We start from the raw sequence: 22782 nt of genomic DNA, 5'->3' as shown, positions 1-22782 counted from the left end.
ACCTGGGGCTGGGTGGGCCAGTCCCTGGCTGCCGGCCAGCAGTGCCCCTCACATGAGCAGGCAGACAGTGCCCTGGGTCATGCCCTCCTCTCCCAGCCCTGCCCTCGGTCAGCATTAGCCCATGAGAGAGGAGTTATTTCCCTCCCAGGGGCAGTTTCATGGGGACTCTGTTACAGGGAGGCCAGGAAGTCGGACTCTACCCCGTTTCGTACCAAGTGACCAGATGCTGGAGAGTCACTTCTCGGGACCCCCTGGCGGGCCTGCCTCCCTGGCATTCGTAGGTGAGATCCCAACTGGCCCTCTGCTCTCTTTCTTCCTGGCCAGTCTGAAAACGGCCCATACTCAAATGAAGGGGAGAAAGGCTTTGACAAACCCAGGTGTTGTCTGGTGGCCAGAGAGTTTAGGGCCAGGTCAGCTCGGCCCAGTGGAAACCCAGAGGGTCTGGAATCTGAGGGCCAGGGCTCCAGTCTGGCTGCTGCTTCCCGGAGCCTCAGTCTCCTCCTCTGTAAAATGGGGGATGGTTGTGCCAAAAGGCTTCCGAGAGCCACGTGCAAAGAGCCCCCCAGAGAAGGACTCTGTGTGGCTGGAGACAAACCCAGTTCCAGGCCGGGGCCCCCCTCGGCCGCCCACCCGCCGCCGCGGTGTCTGTGCGACGCGACCCCGCTGCCGCCAGAGATCTCCCCTCATCAGCCCTTTTATCACCCTGCACACAATCAGGGGAAGCCTGGAGTGGGCAGATGGAAAACAAAGAGAGAAAACAAAGGCACTGTTCCGAGGAGGCCAAAAGGCACCTGCCTCCTCCCCCTGCTGCCTGACAAGCCTGTCCCTCCTGTCCCACCAGCTCCAGGCCTTGGCCACCCCTAGGCTGCAGGCAACCTGCCCCACCCCTCCAGAAGAGTAGCCTCTGACCTCACATGGGGTCACCACTCGCTGGGAAGTCACTGCACATGGGGTCACCACTGTCTAGGAAGTCACTGCCCTCCAAGCCGCCTTTGCTTACTGTAAAATGAGGGGATTGGACAACAAACCTGCTGTGTGACCTTCTCCCCTCCCCCTGCCCCGCTGGGGTCTCCTTGGGATAGGCCCAACCCATCTTTAGGACCCCCCCTCCCCAGCCAGTCCTGGATAGTCGAGGTGGTGCCCACTTGTGCCAACGGAGAGGACCCCAGCGTGCTCTGGGCAGGGCAAGGCAAACAGGAGGCCCCTGTGTACTGCTGAGATCCCCGTGCTCGGTGCTTAGAGCCTGTGTGGGGGGTGAATGAATGATTTCAGCATGGGGGACTTGCTTAGCCTCAGCCCTCGGTTGCTGCTGCCTTCGGAGCCTCTCAGGGAAGGAAAACTCTCCTGGCCCCTCCAGAGTGGTATCAGGGAGTAGTGAGTGCTGGCAGCAGCATCAATGCCAGGCTGTTTGGGCTCACATCCTGGCTGTGTGTCCTCAGGGTGGTTTCTTAACCTCTCTGTTTCCTCATCTGTTAAAAATAGGTACAGTACCTACCTCATAGATTGTGGTGAGATTAAGTGAATTAATTCACATTAAGTACTTCAAACAGTACAGCTCAGGGTCCTTTAATGTTATGTATTATTATTACGAGTTTCATCACTATTATGATTAGAGGGGGGACTGACCAGGTAGCTCATGAAGCTTAAGCTTCCCAGCCTGGCCCTGCTGCCCCGTGTGCCCTGGTAGGCAGGCAGGGGCGGGTGGGGCTGTGGGAAGCAGGCTGCCTAGCTGGAGCAGTTGCCCCCTGCAGCCGCCCCTGGGGGACTGGCTGTGCGCCAAGCCCCGGGCTGGCACCGGGTGCAGGCTCAGGATGGTCCCTGCCTTCTGGGGAGCTCTTGGGGTAGCTGGAACCACAAGCTTCGCACCTGGAAGGGCAAGGCGTGCTCAGGGGAAGGCCGTATTAGACCTCGTTATGCCAGGCATTTCAGAGAGGAGTCAAGAGAGTTCAGAGGTCATGAGGGCTGGACAGTTGGGCCTCTGAGAGGACTGGCCCTTGACTGCGGAGGCCCCCAGGGTGGGCGCCGTGGGCCCTGGCGCCTCCGCCAACAGCAGGGCCTCTCAGCCTGGGCTACGGCAGGGACATTTATAACTCACAGCTGTGCGGTCCCGGGCCCAACTGACTGTGGTAAACCGATCTGGCTTCAGGAAGTCCCTCCCAAGGCCACTCCCCACCCCGACCCCCACACTCTCCTTCACCTCCTGACACCCACATCCTGTTCTCAGCAGGAGGGGCAGGCAGCTGGCACCGGGCCAGGGGCCCAGCCAGGGTCTCCAACCTGTGGGCAGAACAAGAGAGGACAGAGAGCGTCAGGGAGGCCCCAGAGCTGCGAGGCCTCTGGGGTCACCAGGGCCTGCCTCTCAAGGAACATACAGGGGACCGAGGCCCAGAGAGGGCATGAGGCCACCCCACGAGCCCTCAGGGTCCGAGGGCAGAGTGTGCAAGTTGCAGGGCTCAGGGGCATGTTCTGTGCTTCCAAGTCTGCCTAGAAAGGGGATTAACCTTCAGCCCTGTGGACCCACAACAGCGAGGGGAGCTGGGGGGGTGGGCAGCAGTGAACCTCAGAGGATGCTGGGAAAAGACGTCATCCTGCACCCTGGGCCTCAGCACGGCCTGCGGCCCTCCTTTGGGGCACTCCATCCTCAGGAGGTCCCCGTGCCCATCAGCCTGGGTCCTCCCAGCAGAGTTCAGCTGTGGGACTAGGAATGGTCTCGCCCAGTGCTGGGAAGAGAGGACGGTGGCAGGAGCTCGGCACACCGTGCCTCTGAGTCCCGGCCTCCCTCGGCCTGCTGTGCTTACTGATTCTGGGGCCCCCAGCCAACCAGCCGTCTCCTGCTCCTCCTCCTCCTGCACAACGCGAGGGGTGACGCACAGCAGGGACTTGGCCAAAGCTTGGCCCACGTGACTCTGGTAGTCTGTGACAGGATTCTGGCATTAGGTAGTACCCACAAGAACATGTATTTTTATTTTATTGGTTATAATTTATTAAGGTGTGTTAGAAATATATAACTAGCCTATCAAACCAATTATTTCATGGACATGATTGCTTTGGACAAGGCCAGATTTATTGGAGCTTAAAAAGTGAGTTGAAGGTGAATTATTAATTAAGTCATCACACAGGTAGGTCTCGGCTCTGAACCAAGCATCGTGCAGGGAATGGGGGGAAGAGCTGAGGTTTGGGGGACGCGATATAAATCATCACCAGGGCTCTTTTCTGTTTTCACATCTATCTGGGCCTCCTCCACCAGTTTTAAGCAAAACAGCCAGCCCTAAACCTCGCAGGAGGGGCGAGGGGGGTGAGCGGGTTTTCCCAAGGAGGTGCGCGCGTGCGTGGAATGGCTCCGAGGGTTGGTCGGAGATCTGGGGAGCAGTTCATAATGGGGAAAGAATCCAGGCAGGGGTCAAAGAGTGGCTTTGGAAGTGGCTGCTGGCCGGCCGTGTGAGATAATTCCCCGAAGCCAGGCACGGCGCAGAGAGGAGAGGGTGGCAAGGGCTTTGTACGCTCAGCTAAAAATACCCCCGACAGCTTCTCCCCGGTCACCCTGCCCCGGGGCCACACAGGAAGGTGATGCTTTCTGCTTTTCTTACCAAGAAGGGAAAGACGACAACACAAAGTCCCCAAGCCCCCAAAGAAACAAAACTTACATATATATCTAAAAATCCCGCTAGGAGGAATTGGCTTGCCTGTTGGAGCGCGGCTGGGCAGGGAAGACACGGCCGACTCTGATAAATCAGGCATCCCAGGGCGTGCCTGAGCGGCCCAAGAGGCCACTGAGATTAGCCCGGCAGCGGGGACAGAGGTAGGAGAGAGTGGACGGCTGTCTCGCCGGCTGCCCACACGTGTCCCGTCTCTCTCCGTGTACCCAGGAGGAAGAGGAGGAGGCCCGTTGGCGTCAGACCAATGCTGCAAGGGGTGTGAGGACAGGAGCCGTCTTCCGCCACTGAGCTGCCAGACCCGCAAAGGTAACACCAGACCCCTGATGCCTGGGCCACACCACCACCTTCGCCTAAAACCTGGGCAGGGCAAGGTCGGGCGGCCGGGAAGCGATGGGGCTAGACCAGAGCTGAGGTTGTGAGCCCTTCTCCTAGCCCTTCCTCACCCCGGCCACAGGGCTTCTCTGCCCACACCGCCACAAACTGCTTCTGGGCTTGAGTTTGTCTCTAAAATGGGTGCCGGGCTCAGGTCCCCCACTTGGTGCAATTCTTGAGGATTCTGTGAATCGGTGCGTGTGATTGTTATTTGGAGTTAAGCCATCTTAGCAGCCTGGCTCAGTTTGAACTCTGGGGCTGTAGCCAGGGGTCCCAGCCCCTGGGGGGTAGGTAGCATTATAAGGCTACAAGGTCAGCAGGGCCAGATGGGGCTTGAGAGGAGAAGGCAGACCTAGCCAGAGATGTGTTTCATTGGAGATGTGGCCGTTGTCTCCTTTGTGGCAGCATTTGAAACTCCGCATTGATCTTCCTGGCAGCTTTGGGCAAGAATTATTGTCTGCATTTTCAGACCATGAGACCAAGGCACAGGGAAGTTAATGGGCCTGCCAGGGACCACACAGCAAGCTCTGGCCACACCAGAGCAGCTTGGCATTATCCTATTTGCATACCAGCTTCTACACTTTCACTGCACTGCACTGCTCTGACCCATCCTCCCCAGAAAAGTCCTGCTATTGAGCCCAAGCAACCACTAGTCTTTACTGTGTGCCTGTGGTGGGACCTGTACACCCACCCATCATCCATCCGCTCGCCTGCCCATCCGTCCTTCTAGCCATCCTTCTATCTATTCATCCATCCACTCACCCACCCACCCATCCATCTACCCATTCCTCTAACCACCCAGTTACTCATTCATTCACTCATCAAACACTCACTGAATCTCGTACTGGCCAGACCTGCACTAAGGGCTGGGTTTTAAAGACGGAGCAGATCTAGCCCAGCCCGGAGAGGGTGTTGTGTGCGCTGGAGGCAGACTCAGGATCCCGCAGCCAGACTCAGTCACCTAAGGGCGGTGCACAAAGCTTGTGCACTGTGACAACAGCGGGAGGCGAGGAGGGGCCGAGTGCCGATTCTGCAGGCAGACACTCAGGGAAGAGGAAGCAGCATTGTTCTTTTATTCATTCCCCAGATGTTTACTGAGAAAGTCCCTGTATCAGGGATGCTTGAAGTATTGGAGTTACAGCAGGGAACAAAACAGACAAAACTCCCTGCCCTCGGTACTGAGATTCTCAGGGGAAACACAGACGGTAAATACCTAAAAAGCAAATATACGATATGTCAGGTGGCACTAGGTTTTAAGAAGAGAAATTAAGCCAGATAAGGACAGGAGTCTACAGGGTAGGGTCAGGTGTTCTTTGACACAGGGTGGTCAAGGAACGCCTCTGATTAGTGGCATTTGAACAGAGACCTGAATGGGACCAGGGAGTGAGCAGGGGTGCACTTGGCCTGTTCAAGGAACTAGCAGGGAAGCCCGTGTGGCCGGAGGGAAGTGAGGAAATCGGAGAGATCATGAGGATCCGCCCCTGTAGATGGGCAAGCGTGGAGAGAGAGGTCGCTGGGATGCTGCTGCTCACATCCCAGCAGAGGTGGTGGGGGCTTGGACTAGTGGGCGGTGGGGGGTCGGGCGGAGATGAGAAGCCGCTGAAGGCCGACTATATTGCAGAGACCCAGCAGACAGGCTTGCTGGGGGACTAGAGGTGGAGGATTAAAAAAGATGGGGACAGTCAAGGAAGGCTCTTGGCTTTGGGACAGGAGCCAGTGGTAGGATGGAGGTGGGCATTTACTCAGCCAGTGATGACGGCCCAGGAGGGCCGCATGGGGCCGAGGAGTTCTGTTTTAGACACGTTAAGTTCGAGATGCCTTCAAGACAGCCAAGTGGAAAGATTGAGTGGGCAGCTGTATGTATGAGTCTGGAAGGCAGAGCGAGGTCCCGGACCAGAGAGATAAATTTGGGAGTTGTCGTGTGTAGATGGTGTTGGAGCCGTGAGGCTGGGGAGATCACCTCGGGAGTGCTGGCAGTTCAGAGGGTCGGGAGTCTGAGTCACCCGGCATCTGGCCCTTAGTGGGAGGGAGACCCCATAGAAGGGGGTAGGAGGTGCAGCCGGGAGGCAGGAGAACAGAGAGAGCAGGCTCCGAATGGATGAGGAAGATTGCTGGGCAAAGCAGGGTGAGGGAACAGCACACACAAAGGCTCAGAGGCCTCTATAAATGAGCCATAGTAGGAGAAGGTGGTGGAGAGGAGGAGGGACCAGACCGTCTTGGTGCCCACACGTGGCCACGCAGGGCGAAGGCCCATGGGTGTCTGGCTGGGCTGTGGGTGAGCCCATGTCTGGGCCCTCCCTTTCTTCCTGGCCAGACTCCCTGACCCCAGCGGAGCCTCTTGCCCTCAAGTCTGCCCACTTTTGCACTTCCTTTTGAGACGCTTCACCTAGCTCTCCTGATCACTGGACCTCCCCGTTGCCTGCAGCACTCATCTGAAACCAGGGCTCCGGGTGGCAGCCCATGTGCTGCCCACAGCAGGAAGGGCACCGACAGCTCCCTGTCGCATTCCTGAGCATGCGCGCATCCTTTATCTTGAAGCAACTCAGTCTTCCCAGGCCATGAGTGGTTGTCACAGCCGCCCACTTGCCAGTTAGAGCTCTGCCTTTGGCGGGAATTGTGTACATGTGTGTCTGTGTTGCTTTTTGCTTGATCTCTTCCCTCGCTTTCTGTCTCTATGTCTCTGTCTGTCTGTCTCTCGGCCTCTACTGCAAACATCAGCAGTGTCCTCTCTGGGCCAGGGCTCAGGCTGGGTGGGACCCTGAGAATCAGGTGTGGTCCCTGCCTTCTGGGAGCTCCCAGCTGCTCCCTCTTGCCCAGCTCCTGGACATGGCCTTTCAGTGCTCAGAGGCCCAAGCCTGGGTTAGAATTCCAGCTCTGCCACCCTCCAGCAGTGTGACTTTGGGAGCTGCAGCTGCCCTGTGTTGTAGTTCATGGGATAGGACAACCCAGAGACTGGAAAAATACCCAGAGCTTCTGAGCTGTCCCTCTGCTGTGGCTGAGGTTTGGCTCTGGGCCTACTCACCCCTCCCTCCAGGTGAGAGGTGCTGGGCCCTCTCCCCCTCCAGGGTGCAGCTCCAGTCCCACCCTCTCCAGGAAGTCTGCCCGACCACTCTGAGGTCAACCAGCTTTTGCTAAGCACCTGTGTTGTGCCAAGCGCAGGGCTCAGGGCAGGGTGTACAGAGATGACAATGGAGGGTCCCCACGGTGACAGCTGGCAGTCCAGCAGGGGTGGTCAGGGGGACAGGTAAAGAACCAGCAACTCCCAGTGCAACGGCAAGCACAGCAGGTGCCCAGCAGAGAGAATGGCCACGGCTCAGCCAGGGGAGGCTGCTCAGGGCCAGGCAGGTGCTCCACAGGGCATGCACGACGCGGTGGGGGTGGGGAGGAGAGTGGGTCTTGGCCACAGGAGCCGCAGGAGCAAAGTCCAGCCCGTCTGCCGAGCGAGTGCAGTCTGGTGTGACTGGGACAGGAGAGAAGGCTCTGGAGACTTCTCCACGCAAAAAATCGCATGGAGCCAGGCAGGGACTTGCTGGCCCCCTCTGCCTCGGGAAGGATTCGGGGCAGTTGCCCCCCTGGCTCTGCATCGGGGACTGGGGAGTGGAGCTGCTCGGGTGTGCATGTCTCTGTGGCAGGTCAGTGGCAGGAGGCCGTGGGTGATCTCATTAGCATGCCAGGCTATGGGACAGTAATCCTGTGCCTTTAGACTCACTTTTCTTTAAGCCTGTCTCCACCCTAAATCCTTCCACTGCCTTGGTGATGTCGGGCAGGGCTGAACTTAGCTCCACTGAACAGATGGGTGACCCAGGGCCCGGGAGGAAAATGCTTGCGTGATGCCACAGCTAACAAGTTGGCAAGGAGCGGCTATGAACCGGGCGCGTCCCACCTCTGTGGGCTCCTGGGCTCTCTTAGAATATCTGGGCTTGTAAACTGCCTCCAGCCTCCTCATTGGAGGCTCAGAGAAGGTAAGACACTTGCCCACGGCCACACAGCAAGTCAAGGACATAACTGGCACCAGAATCTCATCTGGCCTGTTTGTGTCTCCCGCCCTTCCCTCCTCCAGCGGGTGCACGATGGAGCAGGCGCAGGGATCGTGCCCTGGGCCCTGCCCACTTCCACTTGGAGCACCCACTGTGCTTGATTTTTCCGCAGCCTTTGGCACTGGCTCCGTGGAAGGCACCAAGTTCCTCATCAGAAGGCTCCATTGTGCCTATTGTTTAAATATAGATTACTAATGAAATGCCTTGTCATTGCCTTCCCAGTGAATAGTTTCCGTGTAAAGTTAATTTGCAGTGTTATGTAAATTCTGTTTAACTTCAATCAAGTTTCTAATTATGTTTTTACCGCAGTAATTCCCATTTGATTTGTCATCTCCTGTTAGGTGTTTAATGTTGGGTGGGTGGGTTTGCTCTCTCCGCCCCTCCCTCCCTGACCTCCCCTCCACCCTGTCCTCCTGCTCTGTCCTTCCCTGACGCTCTTGGCCTCTGTGTTCCTCCGGCTTCTCTGTGGCTCACTCCCCGCCTCTCCCTTCCTTTTGCTCCTTCTGTTTCCCCTTTTCTTTCTGTCGCCCTCCCAACCCCCTCCCTTCTGTCCTCTGCCCCACTGTCCTGTCTCCCCTCTCACTGCCCCCTCCAGGGCTCCCCATCCTCACCTGCTCTCCCACTCTTTTGGGGCGCTCTTTCCTTCTCTGCCTCCCAGAGGTCTTCCTTTCCCCACCTTCCCCCACCCACCCCTGAGCCCTTCACCTCACAGCTGCTTCCTCACGTGCCTGGGATGCACAAGCCCACGAGGCGGGGCTTGCTGGGGCCACCCGGGCGCCCCGTGCACCCTGGGACGGTGGGGTGGGGTTGGCGAAGAACATGGACTCTAGAGTTGCAGCCTCTGGGTTCAGGTCCCCACTCCCCCTGCTAACTGTGACCTGCAGGTTAGTTAACGTTTATTTCCGCGCTTGCATTCCCTCATCTGTACAATGGGTGACAGTACTCCCTGCCTCCAGGGTCCTTGTGGGGATTCAGCGAGGTCACACTTGTGCAGGGCCTGGCTTGAGGTGGTGTTTACTTGGGAACTCTTGGCCACACCTCTTACTTCCTTGTGACCTTCCTGAGATGCCTCTGCAGTGGGTTCGGGGTCCTGGGTGTCAGGCCTGAGGCCAGGGCAGGGTGGGCACTGGCTGCAGACCCTCATAGAGCTGGCCTCATAAGGGACAGCGACAGAACAGTGCCCTCCCTGCCTCTTGCCCTCTGCTGCCGGCCCGGAGCTGGGTCCCAGCTCTGCCTGGCAAGAGATGTGGCATCCTGCTGTCCTTGTGGGCCAGTCTCAGGCTGTGAGGACAGGCCTGCCACTCTGGGGAAGTATGTGAGGCGCAGACCCCCAATGTTGAAAGAGGCCCCAGGCCCCAAGACCTTTCCCAAAAACAGAACAAAGGCAGGGTGGCTCCTGCTGAGTTGGACTGGACACCCGCTTCTCCTACCCTTCTTTCATCCCCTGGAAGCCTGGGGCTGTGCCGTGGAGTCCAGCTGCAAAACCACTGCTCTGACAATGCCTTGACAGCTCTGGCATCGGCTCGTGCAGGACTCCTCCCTGAGCCTTGGCGCCCCACCTGTGCAGCCCCCCTGCTGGGCCTTGGGATTCTCCCTGCAGTCCGGAGCGGGAGGGAGCGGCTGGGCGGCCACCGTTTCCCAGCAGGCGTCTGCCCTCTGGGTGGGGAGGGCGGAAGGAAAACACCAGACAGAGGCCAGGCTGGCTGGGTGTGTGCACCACCCCCTCCCCTGTCCCCCTCCCTCCCCCACGCCACTGGGCTTCCCATCCAGCAAGTCCCTGGCACGTCCAGGAAGCAGAAAACAAGTGTTTGGAGAGGGTGTTCTTCTGGGTGAGGAAAGGCAGCCGGTCACTTGTCCTTCAGAGACACAGAAACCTGAGCTGGCCCAGCCCCGGCCCTGCTGGGCTGCATGACCACCTGACTCTCTTCGAGTGGCTCTGTGTGTGTGTGTGTGTCCGTGTGTGTGTGTGCGTGTCCCTGGTCAAGGAAACCTTAGCCATCACGTGGCCGCTTTCTCTCCCTGTTTGTCTAAGTAAGCAGTTCAGGCCGGCTGCAGCAGGAGGCGGTGACGTGGAGCCGGGGAGCAGGGCCACACTGGCATGGGCGGTGGACGTGAGGGTCGCTGTGGGCATCAGGGAGCCCCGAGCTGAGTCCTGGAATTCTTGGGCCTCTGGATTTGGCGTGAGGAGGCCTGGGCTGGTGAATAGCCCCTCTCTGGTCCTCTGCCTGGCCCTGTCAAGAAAAGGCTTTGGGCTTGATCACAGACCCCTCCCAGCCCTGAAATGGAGAGGGTGGGCACTTCTGACCAGGAGGAGCCCAAAAAGGCAGCGTCCTGGCTAGAGAGGGCCCCCTGTGGACACAGCCACCGTCTGTGTGGCCCCTGGAGTGTGCTGCAGAGCCCTGGCCTCCGCGGCAGGAGGGCAGGAGTCGGGTCTCCCATGTGATCCGTTCAACAGATGTGTCTTCAGTGCTCACTATGTGCCAGGACCTGGGCTGGGCAGAGGTAGGGCTTGTCAGAACACAGACCTTCTGGAACCTCTCTTGACCCCCCGTGTCTGTGATATATTTTTTTCCTGCTGGATGGGCAGGATAACCTGTCATTTCAAAGACCCTGTGATCTTGTCGCGAGCTGGGCATGTCCCACCCTACTGCCATTCCAGGAGGGTACAAACCAGCGATGGTGCAGGGCTCAGCGAGAGCACTGAGACACCACTGAGTCCTTCATGGACTGAGCAGGTGTTTCCAGCTGGGGAAAGGGTCCCCTTCCACCAGGGAGGTGACAGCCAGAGCGGGAGCTTCCAGAGCAGATGTGCACATGTGAGCAGAGCACAGAGACCCTGAGCCCCGGGCATCTGGGCGCCTTCTCCAGGCCCACACGAGCAGTAGGGCATCAGGGGAAGTGGCAGCCCCAGAATCACCCTGAGTGGGGCCTCCCATGGCCTTCGTCGAGGTCTACCGGCCTGCGTGGTTTGTCTTCCATAGATGGCGCCGTCCCCCCAATGCCTGGATGGGGGGAGGAGGGCTGTGGTGGCTTTCTGAGGCCGTGCTTCTGAGAGCCCACCTGCATTCCTGTGTCTGTTTGTCCCCCCTCCTCCCTGCTTCGTCCTTCTCTCCTTCCTTTGACAAACATTTCCTGGCAGCCAGGTCTGTGCTGGGCCCGTGCTTGGTAAAAGATGCATCCCTGGCCCTGGAGACCTTCACTGCCTAACTCGTGTCAAGTGACATCCCAGAGTGGGCCGAGGGGCCAAGCTAGGTGAGGCCCAGGAGGGAGGCACTACTGGGTGAGGGTCCGAGTATCACTGGCCCCACGGGCTCCTCTGTGTTCTGGGGCAGACAGGCGTACCCAGCAGGTGCCTGCGAGGAGGGGTACAGACGGCCAGCATCAGAGCCACACAAAGCAGCCTCAGACCTTGTCTCTGTGTGCTAGGATTTCGGGGGGGTTCAACCTGGGGGAATCCCGCAGGCTCTGAAGCTCAAGGCCGTTCTGTTACAGCTGGGAAACTCCTGTCCTGAAAAGGGCTGGAGGTGGGTGGCCAGCGGCTGAGAGGGTGACACAGCCAGCTGTCCTGCCACCCACGACTGAATGTGGATCTGGGCAGGGGTGGTCATAAAGCTGCTAGGCCAGACTCCCAGAATGCTGCCTAGGCCTGTGTGTCCCCAGCCTCAGCTTGCATACCCTCAGGACCAGGAGGCTTACTCCTGCCCCATGGCTGTCTCGTAACTCTTCCCAGGAGCTTGTGTGTGGCCCTCCCACCAGGCTGAAGCTGCCTTCTGTCTTCCACAGACCTCAGGGCCTTTAGCATCCTCCCACTGAGTCCCTCCCAGGGCTTTCCTCCCTGCAGGCAAAGCTTCTAGCTGGGCCTGCAGATAGCCCACGAGGCCCCTTTGATTGGGCTAATCTGATCTGGACAAGTCACTGGTGTCCGGTGTGGCGGCCAGGGTGTAGCTAAAGTCAGTTATTGCCCAAGCCGAGCAGACCAACCTTCCCACCCATCAGGAGCCCCTGAGGCCAGGAGGGACAGCTGTGGGTTTGCCTGCATCCTTAGGCTGCCCGTGGTACAGGCAGGAGACCTGGATCTCAGCTCTGTCCCAGTTCCTGGGGTAATCTCAGGCAAGGCCTGGCCCCATTCAAGCCCAAACCACCTCCCATCTGTGTTCCTCCCCAACACTGAGCTATGAGAGGCTTTTGTCCGTGGTGGGCCCACAGCCAGCTGGAAGAGTCCTCCTCACTGTCTGGCCTGTTTGCTTTCTGAGTTGCCTATTTGCTGAGCAGCCTCGGTGGAGACCTGGGGCAGCTGCGTCCACTAGCCTTGCCCTGGGAAACCATGTGGGGAGGAGGCTGAGCCTCTGCTCCCATCCCTCCCCTCACTGGGTCAGGCTACCAACCTCTCGGTCAGGTGAGTCCCCAGCTCCTGAGGCCACAGGGAAGGGGTCACTTGGAGGCCATGAGTGGCCCTGCCACCCCCAGGCCAAGCTTTCCTCCCACCCAGACTCCTGACACTTCAAGGGTCCAGGCCTGCAAAGCTGGGGTGGGGTAAAGGGATATGACATCGTGCTGTCCCTGCGTGGGGGCTGCCCTGCCTGGCTGGGTGCTGCGCCTTCTGCAGGAGGCTCCTCGACTCTGACCGCTAAGCAGCTCTGCATTTGGGGCCTGAAATCGGTCTCGCCTCTCCTCTCCCCTCATCCTGGTCTCTTGGGCATGACTTCTCCCAAGGGACACTGCCCGTCTGCCCAGAGTGGGGGAAGGCAGGGATCCGATCAGTGGGGCTGATTCCTGCAGCCCCTGCCCAGCTGTGTCAGAAGTTTCTACTCCCAGGAAGAAAACCCAGAAGTCACTTCAGTCAAGGCCCCATATAGGAATGCAAGTGGTTGGAGGCCTAGAGGTCAGAGGCCAAAGGCCACCAAGCTGGCCGGCGCGGTGGCTCACGCCTTAATCCTAGCTCTCTGGGAGGCCGAGGCAGGCGGATTGTTTGAGCTCAGGAGTTCGAAACCAGCCTGAGCAAGAGCGAGACCCCGTCTCTACTAAAATTAGAAAGAAATTAACTGGACAACTAAAAATATATAGAAAAAATGAGCCGGGCATGGTGGCGCATGCCTGTAGTTCCAGCTACTCGGGAGGCTGAGGCAGGAGGATTGCTTGAGCCCAGGAGTTTGAGGTTGCTGTGAGCTAGGCTGACCCGGGCAACACAGTGAGACTCTGTCTCAAAAAAAAAAAGGCCACCAAGCTTGCCGGGGTATCCTGCCCACTCCTGCCCCTAGAAAAGACAAGCACATCCAGGGAGGCCCCCACAGTCCCTCCCTCTCCCCTGGGCTGGGTGGGGCCAGTGGGACAGGAAGCCTGGGCGTGCCTGGAGGATGGGACTCAGGGTGGCCTGGGCCTGAGCCAGGGATGAGGCGCGACCCAAGCCTGGCCTGGCCCCAGGCCGCAGCCGCCCAGGTCACTTGGCCTCCGTGAGTGGCCACCCGCCCACCCATCAGGAAGCCCTGCCCAGCCACCACCTTCGTCCCACCCTGTGTTCTCTGCAGCTGGCGCGTCTCCTCTTTCCCGTGGGAGCTGCTGCCGGGAATCGTGCCCTCTTGAGAAAGGAAGCCCGACCTCAGGCTCTTGGGCTGCCCTCTGCCTCCAACCCACTCAGACCCATGCCCACTGCCGCCCCCACAAGTGCGATGGCTTGTCTCCTCCTCGACAGGGTCTGGGACCTTAGAGGGCTTGGCAAGAGAAACCTCATGGCGAGGCTTGGTGTGGGAGCGGGGAGGCCCAGGCTCTTGGTCCGGATCTGCCACCAGCTTGCTGGCGCACTTGGGCAATCACTCAGCCACTCTGGGCCTCATCTGTAGAAAGAAAGGGAAGAGATAGGAAGAGTTCCTCCCCAACTAGGAACTACCTGTGGGATAAAAGATGTGGGGTAGGATGGATTTATGGCCCCAGAAGGCAGCCAGGCTTGGAGGTGACAACCCATAACCCCTCATACACCCCTGCCCAGCTGGGAGGGAGCTCTTCCTTCTGCCACCCGCTAGGAGCTGGGCGATGCCACAGCTCTCCGCTCTGCTCAGGCAGGTGGACTGGGTTAGGGGGCTGTGGTGTGGGCTGGAAGCTGGGGAGGGGGCCATGCTGAGATTTCCCCACCACCCTCCCTACGTTGTCCTCTCCCCCAGTAGGTGCTCTCTGACCCATGACCCACCTTCCCAGGCCAGGTGCCCCCTGCCCAAATCCAGTTCAGTATCGGCAGGGATGGCAGCCTAGGGTATCAACTGTGTTCCAAAGGGGGCCAGAGCACCGAGGTGAGAAGTCCCCAGTCGTGGTGACATTGGATGGGTTAAGACAGACGGGGGCTACCTCAAGCTCATGGACCAGCTGAAACCTGTCAGCCGCAGAGAGCACCATTCACCTGAGCAGCCCACGCCCCTTTCCATGGGCGGTGACAGCTCAGACTCCACTGGCCTCAGTGTCTGCATCTGCCAATGGCTCTTTCAGAGCCAGTGTCATGGGGTGCCAGCAGAAGTCCTTGAGATTTGGGAACACAGCGCTGGACCCCGTGCGGCCCTTCCCTGCATGTCTGGCCTTTCCCTTGGAAGGGAAGGTTACAGGTCTGAGTTAAGTGGATCTCAGAGGCAGTGGGGAGCCACTGACCGTTCTTAGACAGAGGAGGACTGAGTTCCCAAGGAGAGGACTGGCAGGGGAAGCCTGCACGCTCATCTAGTTCTGGGGCCCTGAGTCTAGAGGAGTCACGTGGCGAAGAAAGTTGGCCCGAGTGGGAGTCGGCGCCAGCTGGGCTCAGGCAGGCCTCAGTTTTCCTCCCGTAGACTGGGTGGCCCCAAGAGGAGAGCCGGGGGCGCTGCTGAGAGGGGGAGGGGTCTGCATTCTGTGCGCCCCTGAGCCCCACTGGTGCGAGTGGGCCCCCCTGCTCCTTCCTCCTGCTGTGGCTTCTGGTCCTAAATGGGAGGGGACTCTGGAGGCCGCAGTGGGCTGTGGGGTGTGAGCCAGGGTGGGGGCACTGACGGTGGGTGGAGTCACAGGATGGGTGGCCGTGAGGCAGGGATTGCAGGGCCTGATGTCACCAGCGGCATGCTGGGCTGGCTTCCCGGAGCGGAGCCTGCTGCCCCATCTCTCTCGCCCCATCTGGGCCCTGTGGGCTGCTGCGCTGGGTGACGGTGCTGCGTTTCTAAGAGCTCAAAATCCAGGATGGAGAAGTCAGGAGACCTGGCTCTAGGTCCCAGGTTCCCCCGACACAAAGGGTGACCTTGGGAGGATCCCTGCTTGAATAGTGAAGGTTGGGCTGGCCAAGGGCGCTCGGCCCTGGCCCCAGGTGAGATCCAGTTAAATCAGATCCAGGCTGGGAACCTCTGGTGCGGGTGGGCTCTGATAGGCTGCTCTCTCCACCTCCCCAGGGCGCCCAGGCAGCTCCGTGGACCAGCGCATGGATTCTGGAGCCCAGAGCCTGTGCTGAATCCCGCTCTGCCACTTTCTAACACTGGGCAGGTGACTTCCCGTCTCTGACCCTCAGTTTCCTCATCTGTGAAATGGAGATAACATCAGCCACTTTCTAGAATCACTGTGGGGACTAAGTGAGTTAACGTACATAAAGAATGTCTGTTAAATCCGAGCCTGGTACGGACGCGGTGAGCTCTGCAAGTGTCGGCTGCCGCGTTCGCCGATCTGAGTTTGTTTCGCACCACTGCGGCTGTCACCATCACTCGTTCTTCCGGCGCACACGCCGGCGCTCCTGTGCCTGCAGGCCTGGTGCTGGGTGCTGTGGCAGCAGGAAGAGGACACCCACCATGGGGGCTAGCCTTGGGTGCCCTCCCATTTTAAGCCCCTCTCGGGCCTCAGAGGCCAGCTTCTGTCAGTCCCAAGGATTGATGGGCAGATGAAGGGTGGCTTCCCTGAGAATCGCACCAAGTTGCCTGGCTAAGGGAGCTGCTCTTTCTGAAAGAACAAGGGAGACCCCAGACTCAAGGGAGAAGAAGGGCTTTTCTAGGCCCAGCCTGATGGCCTCAGCTGGAAAGCACTCGGGGAGTCCGTCAGTGCCTGTTTGGCTGGCCCTGGGCCACGCTCTGGGTGTGCGCTGGCTTGGACAGGGAACAGAACACGGACCCTCCTCACAGCCCCTTGCTGGGCCTGCCTGGATCCTCCATCTGACGGTCCTCCCAGCAGCCCAGCGGGTCAGACAGACGTCGCTCCTCCTGCTTGGCAGGTGGAGAGCTGGAGACTTCAAGGGATGCCCCTGGTCAGGGAGGGGTGAGTGACCCAGGCCAGATTTGAGCCCCACTGCCATGCGAACCAGATCCCGAGGGGGAAAGCCGAGCTTTCTCGGGAGTCTGCATGGGTGAGCCGGGCTGAAGAGTGGAGTGTGATGGCCAGCAAGCCCGTCACCCCCTTATGCCCTGGCCTTCCAGCAGGTCCCCTGCAGACCCCTGCTGGCTGCCCCTGGCATTACTGTAGATAGCAAGCCCTCCTGTTGCTTGGGCTCCTCTGAGGGCCAGGGGCTGGGCCATGCACTTGCCAACCATTAAACCTCTCTCGCTGTTACACCATTGAAGAAACTGAGGCAGGGACTTGGCTAAGACCACGTGGCTTGTGAGCAGGCCGGGATTTCATCCAGGCCTGGGTGACGTTAGAGCCTCTGCTCAGACCCGCCACCTCCGGCTAGCAAGAACACTGCTTTCCTTTGTCCGGCGTTTGTAACTCTGGGCCTCCGCCATCGCTTCAGAGTGGCCTGGCCCACGTGTGGCCAGGATCCCAGAGGGATGCCTGTTTGGGGAGCGTGACCGCCAGGGGGCTGGCGCCTGGCCCGGGAGGGGGTCATCAGGAACAGTCGGTGCTCGGCAGTTTGCCTGTGCCACCGACGGTGCCTGTGCCCTTCAGCCTCATGACCTTCTTGTGCCCATCATGGGTGTGACGTTGGGCCAGCGTTAGCCCCAGATGAGGAAACTGAGACTGGAGGGACAAGTGACTGGCTGTGGGCCAGGCTTGGACCCCTTAGATCCTTAGCGTGACCTCCAACACCAGAGTGGATCTGGGTTCTTGTCCCGGACTTAGGCTTCCCCCAACCCTGTCCCTCCCTAGGCTTGTGTCCCTTCCTCTGTCAGGCGACAGGCTTGTACCCAGAGCTTCCCGAGGACCTCCAAGGACTCTTCTGAGAGCTGCTGCCAGGCCCCACTAATGCTGCAGGGGATCTAGGGTGGGGGCATCCCTCAGAAGTGTAGGGGCAGGTGGCAGGTGGCAGGCCGCCCCAAGCAGAGTGGGTGCAGGCAGGAAAGGAAACTCCTAAGAGGAGGCTACTGGCAGAAAATTTAGTTTAGATCTTCAGCACTGGGGGTGACAAGTGCCCAGGTGGCTTCCAGGGGCGCAGGCTTGGCCACTCCCAGCTAGGGGCCCCTCTGAGCAAGACTCTGGGAAAGGGGAGGCTGCGCCCACCCTGGGGGGCCGCCGAAATGCTGGGCGTGGAAGGGAGCACCTGGCACAGATTTTGCACCTGGAGGCTGCTCAGCACCTTTGGCTGCTTCTGTGGAAGGGAGGTGACGACCCATCTCCTGGGAGCAGGTGGCCCCGAGGAAGCCCATCTGTGGGGGGCAGACACACTGGGAGCCTGCGGCCAGGCTTCATCCTCCCAGAGCCCTGAATCTGTCCCTGTCTCTGTGCCACGGGGTTCAGTGCCTCCCCCCGGCAGGACCCCAAGTCTGCACTTGGCAGCAGCCCAAGCCAGCGATAACGATGACAGCCCCTGTTTACTGCACATTTCCTGTGCAAGGGCGACATGGGCGTAATCTAGTTGAGTCCGTCAGCAGCTCGACGGGAGCAGGGACTCGTACAGAGGAGAAAGCAGGCCTTGGTTCCTTGCCGGCTCCACACGGCTAAGTAAGCGGCGGAGCCGAAGCCGCAAATCTGGCGCGTCAGGTACGAGAGCCACACGGTGCGCCACATTCCTGCTGCGCCCGCGCCCCTTGATCAAAGGAGCAATTGTTCATCTGGTGATTCAAGGAGAGGGGAGACCCTCTCCTCAGGTGTGGGTGGGCCGCCCGCCGGAGCCAGAGGCCTCTGGTTGTTAGGACGCGTTGGCCGGGCAATTGGTGGCTTTCCAAAGGCGCCTCCCCTGCCCCTCCGCCCCCTTTTCCAGAGCGGAGTCTGATGCAGCCTCTAAGGATCGGGGAGCCGGTCCCGACGGGGCCCCGAGTTGGTGTCCTAATGCCCCGTTTATCACTGTGTGACTTTGGGTGGGTCCCTCCCTCTCTGGTCGCAGTTTGTCTCTTTGCATAAGCCTGACACCAAGCAGCTAGGGTGGCCTGGGCAGGGCTGTGCACCACCAGCCATGGCACGAGCCCATCTGGGACAGGACGGGCGGAGTCATTCCTCGGGTGCCGCGTGAGTGAGGACTCTCTGGCTCTGGCGGGCTCTCTGGAGGAGGTGCCGCTTCAGCCGGGCCTTGAGAACACAGTGAACCACGACTGGATGGGGGTGAAGCCTTGGAGGTGCCCCCAGGGATGTCTTGGCATGCGCCCCTGCCCTGTGAGTGCAGCTGTGCCCTGCTCACTGACGCCACCTGCAGCTCTCCCTTTAGTCCCGAGCTCTTCTCCCCGCAAGCCTCTGGGCCTCTGCCCAGAAGGGCTGCCCTGGGCTGAGCTGGGCACACGCCCCGGTTGTCCTAGAATCATCCGTCTCCTTCTGCGGCTCCCCCAACTCCGCCCCCAGGAACACTGTGCGGCCACCCTTGGAAGCATAAAGGCTTAGTGGGTGTTGGCCTCTGACCCTTCCCCCGCCGCACCCCCTGCTCTTTTCCTCTGTGCTCTCCCTCCTCTGGCAGAAAGAAAGAAATGGATGAATGTGCTTCGTTGTTGAAAGAAAGAAATGGATGAATGAATGAAATGAACAAACTTCTAGAAGTCAGTTTATAGCCCTCATGTTTAATTGAAGAAACCAAGTCTCAGAGGTGCTAGGAGGGTGGGGAGGGTAGTTCTGAGCACCCCCACTTTTTCCTAACTCCACTCTATGGGTGCCCCACGGTGCCCGGGTGAGGCCTCGGGTTTGCACAGGGTGTCTGCTGGCTACAGGTACATGGGGGCATCCCCGAGGGCCCAGCGGCAGGTGCCGGCCGCAACTCCCGCCATGCAGACTTCCCTGGCCTGGCATTCTCGCATCCCCAGCAGGTCAGCCAGACGCTGCCAGTCCACCCTTCCCTGCCACTTGCCAGGATCCCACGCAGAAGAGAGGAAGGCGGGGGGGACGAGGAACGCACGACAAAAAACTGACAGGCCGGGCTTCCCGGGGCTGGGTGCGGGCACACTTCTAGAACAGCTCGAAGCCTCCTCAGAGGAGGTGAAGGCAGTCGGGATCATTGAACCCAGGGTACCTCGTGGTTCTCAGGCAGCCTGAACCCCAAACTACCAGCTTGCTCAGTCTGTCTTATCTGTTCCTTGAGGCCACCTGTAGTTACTGCTCTTTGGTAAGAGATTCAGAGGATGTTGAGTCCTCCCTGAGTGCTCAGGGCCACCGAAGCCCCCAGGCTCAGTTCCACTGTGCCTGGAATGAGGATGGCAGGGTCCTGCCCTCTGGGCCTACCGGCTGAAGAGATTACCAGGTGCCCAATTTTAATTATGCAAAGAGAAAGAAGGAAACACCATCAGAATGTTCTGGAAGTTCAGGGAAGGGAAAGCTCACTTGGGGGCACTCTCAGAGAAGGCAGCATGGAGGAAGGGGGTCCTTTGGGCATCGCAGGATGCAAAGCGTTCTGAAGGGTGGTGACGCAATCGCAGAGCTGTGGAAACGTGGGTTGCCATGAGACAGCTTGAGTTCTGCCATGCCTCTGGCCTTGCTGGGCAGCTTCCTCATCTGTGAAGTGGGACCTAGCTCCCCAGCGACAGGATTGTGCTGAGGATGGAGTGGGGCGGGGAGGACTGCCGTTTGGTCTGGGCGGGCTGAGCGGCTGCTCTGCAGGCCCGAGGGGCATGTGTGTGTGTGCGTGCATTGGCAGCGAGTGTGCGCAGCTGATGCCTGGTGACAGGAGCCCTGAACCACAGGCTCAGAGGTGGCATTGGTGTAGCCCCTGCCCCACCACAGCACCCGGGGCTGTTCAGGCCTCCTTGCCCAGTGGTCCCTGGGGGGATTTCTGCCCCAGCCAATGTCTGGCTCTTATGCCAGAGCAGCCTGGAGCCTGCCCGGGTGGGTGCGAGGCCAGAGAGGTGATTCGAGGCTGCCTTGCCCTGGGCAGGGGCCTTGGCCTCCACCTAGGCCTGAGCCGGGTCTGGCTCTTCCCATGTCTGGATCCCCACCCCCAGCTTGGTGAGGTCAGGGAACAGGTATTCCAGGAATGCAGGAGGAGGCCGGGCTCGGTTTGGATAACCCTGGGGTAAATATTTGCCTGGCTCCTGGAGCCAGCACTGGCCGCCAGGGGAGGACAGGGGCCTGCCCCTAGGGTCACGTAAGGGGATGCATGCAGGCGGGCAGGGGGAGGGGGCTCTCCAAGATGGGGAAACCCCTGTCACCCCAGAGAATCTGCTGGCTGCCGGACCAGACCCTCTTTGTGCTGTAAAGTGGGAGCGGAGCTGCTTGGGCACCTGAGGCTCAGTGGTGGGAGCTGGCTCAGGTCAGCTCAGCCAGGGTACGGCAGGTTGGACCAGGTGTGGATGGGCGCCCACGTGACGACAGCTCTGACCCCCACTCGGCCACTGGTGACCTTGCGCAATTACCCCTCCCCCAGGCTTCAGTCCTCAACCTGCCCTGAACTCTTCCTCCGTGGTACCTGCGTCTGCACTCCCCATGTCTCATTAAGGCCTGACAGCCACTAGGGACACCAGGGCATGTGTGTGGTCAGCATCAGGTGTGAGGAGCTGAGGCCTGGTGCCCTGGTGTGGGCCCTGCCCACCACACTACCTGGGGCATCCAGCCCCCTCCCCAGTGGGCTGCGGGAGGTGTGTGCTCCAGCTAAGCCTGGAGGCTCCCCTAGCGGGGAGCAGCTAGAGAGCAGTCAGCCCCTGTTTGGAGAGGAGATGGGGGCTCAGAGAAGCCCAGTGACTTGCTAAAGGTCCCCCAGCAGCAGATGGCAAAGCAGGGATTCAAACCCAGCTCTACCCACCCTTGCCCTCTGACCTCACCACGGAGGCCAGGGCCAGCGCTCCAGCCCAGAATGTGGACTCCAACTGTTGGCAATTGCACAGAGCAGCTGGTCACTTAGCCTCAGGCGTCCGGCCACAGGCACAGAGCCCTTCCAGCACCCTGCGTCCTGGACACCCTGTGTCTTGGGCACCTCTGCCCTCCAGGAATCCTAGATGGAACTGTGTCCCTCTGGGCCAGGCACAACCACAGATTGGCCAGGTGTCTCCACCTGAGCCCACACCCAGGTCCTCCCAGGGGATCCCAGGAGGAGGTGGGGACAGGAAGGCAGGTATGATTGGGGGTAGTCCCTGCCCCCAAGTGACCTCTGCCTTGTCTGAGACCCAGCCTTGTCGGTCTCCAGCTGTGACCCCTCCCCAACCCCATTCTCCCTTAGAGCCTCAATGTTGTGTTCTGCAAAGTGGGCATTGCCCCGGGAGCTTCAGAAGCACTGGGAGAGGGAGGGGTGTTTCATTCTGCAATCTGCACACTGCCCTTTCTGGCCTCAACATCGAAGCTGCCCTGCCTTCAGGGTCTCGCACACCCCCAGGGCTGAGAGTCCTGAGATGAGGGTGCCCAGGAGAGCCCTCTGGGCGTGGAAGTACCTGTCCCATGGGGAGACTGGGTGTGCCCCCCCTGCCCGCAGCCCACCACTGGCCCTGAGGCTCAGGCTGCTCCTCCTCCATGGCACCAAGGGCCTTTTAAGAAGAGAACAGCCCCCTCCAGGCCCTCGTGGTTTACCCTTGTGGTCTGGTTGGGCTGGGAGCAGCCAGGGCTCCACCTGGTCCCCTGCCTTCTCCTCTCCCTGATCTCACCGGGAGGCCAAGCCCACACAGGCTGCGAGCCTTAGCTGCGGGCACCCAACAGGGCCCCTGGTTCCCAAGCCTCCCTTCACCAGCATGAGCGGGGGCCAGCATGGAGGCAGGAGAGTCGGGGTGCCAGGCACTGGCTGGTCGCCTTGCAGTGGGCGATGGTGAGAGCGGGCAGAGTGCCTCCTCGCATCCCAGCTGCCTTCTTACGGGCTCCTTGTTAGCTGAGCAACCTCAGGAAGTTATAGAACCTCTCTGGGCCTCGTGTGGGAATTGGGGATGCTGGTTTCTACCTGACAACATCTCACTGAGGGTTAAAGGAAACATCCCAGGCATAATCCACAATATGGACTCAGTAAAGGCAGGCCTCCTACTTCCTGTCTCGTTCTGGGGTGTGAGGGGGGGGTCCACTGCAGGCTCACAGTCCCCCCCACCGGGGCCTGAGTTCGAATTCTAGCACCCTCACTTATCGCTGTGTGACCTCAGACAGGTCCCTCCCCTCTCTGGTCTCACAGGCCCCACGCCAAGGGGCTGGGGGCTCTGGGGGCACGAGGCACGTGCGTGTGCACCGTGAGCTGGAGCACCCCTGAGAGACGGGATGGGCGACATCATGTCTTGGGGCCTGGACGACGCTCACGGAGTGAGTGAGGGCTTTCCGGCTCTGGCTTCTGTCTCAGCTGCCAAGATAATTATTTTCTCTCTGTCAGCAGCTCTGCTGGCCAGCTCGCCCTTGGGGAAGGCCTGGCTGTGGGCGGTAGAGAGGCAGGAGGTTGATTCCAGTTCTGCCCCAGCCACTGACTTGCTGCCTGACCCTGGGATGAA

The 22782-nt window shown here is 59.9% G+C and overlaps 1 protein-coding gene across 1 annotated transcript in view; it reads left to right on the top strand.

The window, feature by feature from the left end:
- ZMIZ1 (zinc finger, MIZ-type containing 1) overlaps positions 1 to 22782 on the top strand; it is a 182575-nt gene that overhangs the window by 15112 nt on the left and 144681 nt on the right. The window contains exon 2 of the mRNA XM_012663351.1: positions 3867 to 3962. The gene's annotated coding sequence lies outside the window, so the exon portion shown is untranslated. The remainder of the gene's footprint in view (positions 1 to 3866; positions 3963 to 22782) is intronic.

Source organism: Propithecus coquereli, unplaced genomic scaffold, assembly GCF_000956105.1.
Source record: "Propithecus coquereli isolate 6110/MARCELLA unplaced genomic scaffold, Pcoq_1.0 Scaffold80, whole genome shotgun sequence".
NCBI classification, from domain to species: Eukaryota; Metazoa; Chordata; class Mammalia; order Primates; family Indriidae; genus Propithecus; species Propithecus coquereli.
Note: the sequence above shows the minus strand (reverse complement) of the source record. Positions and strands in the feature narration are given on the sequence as shown.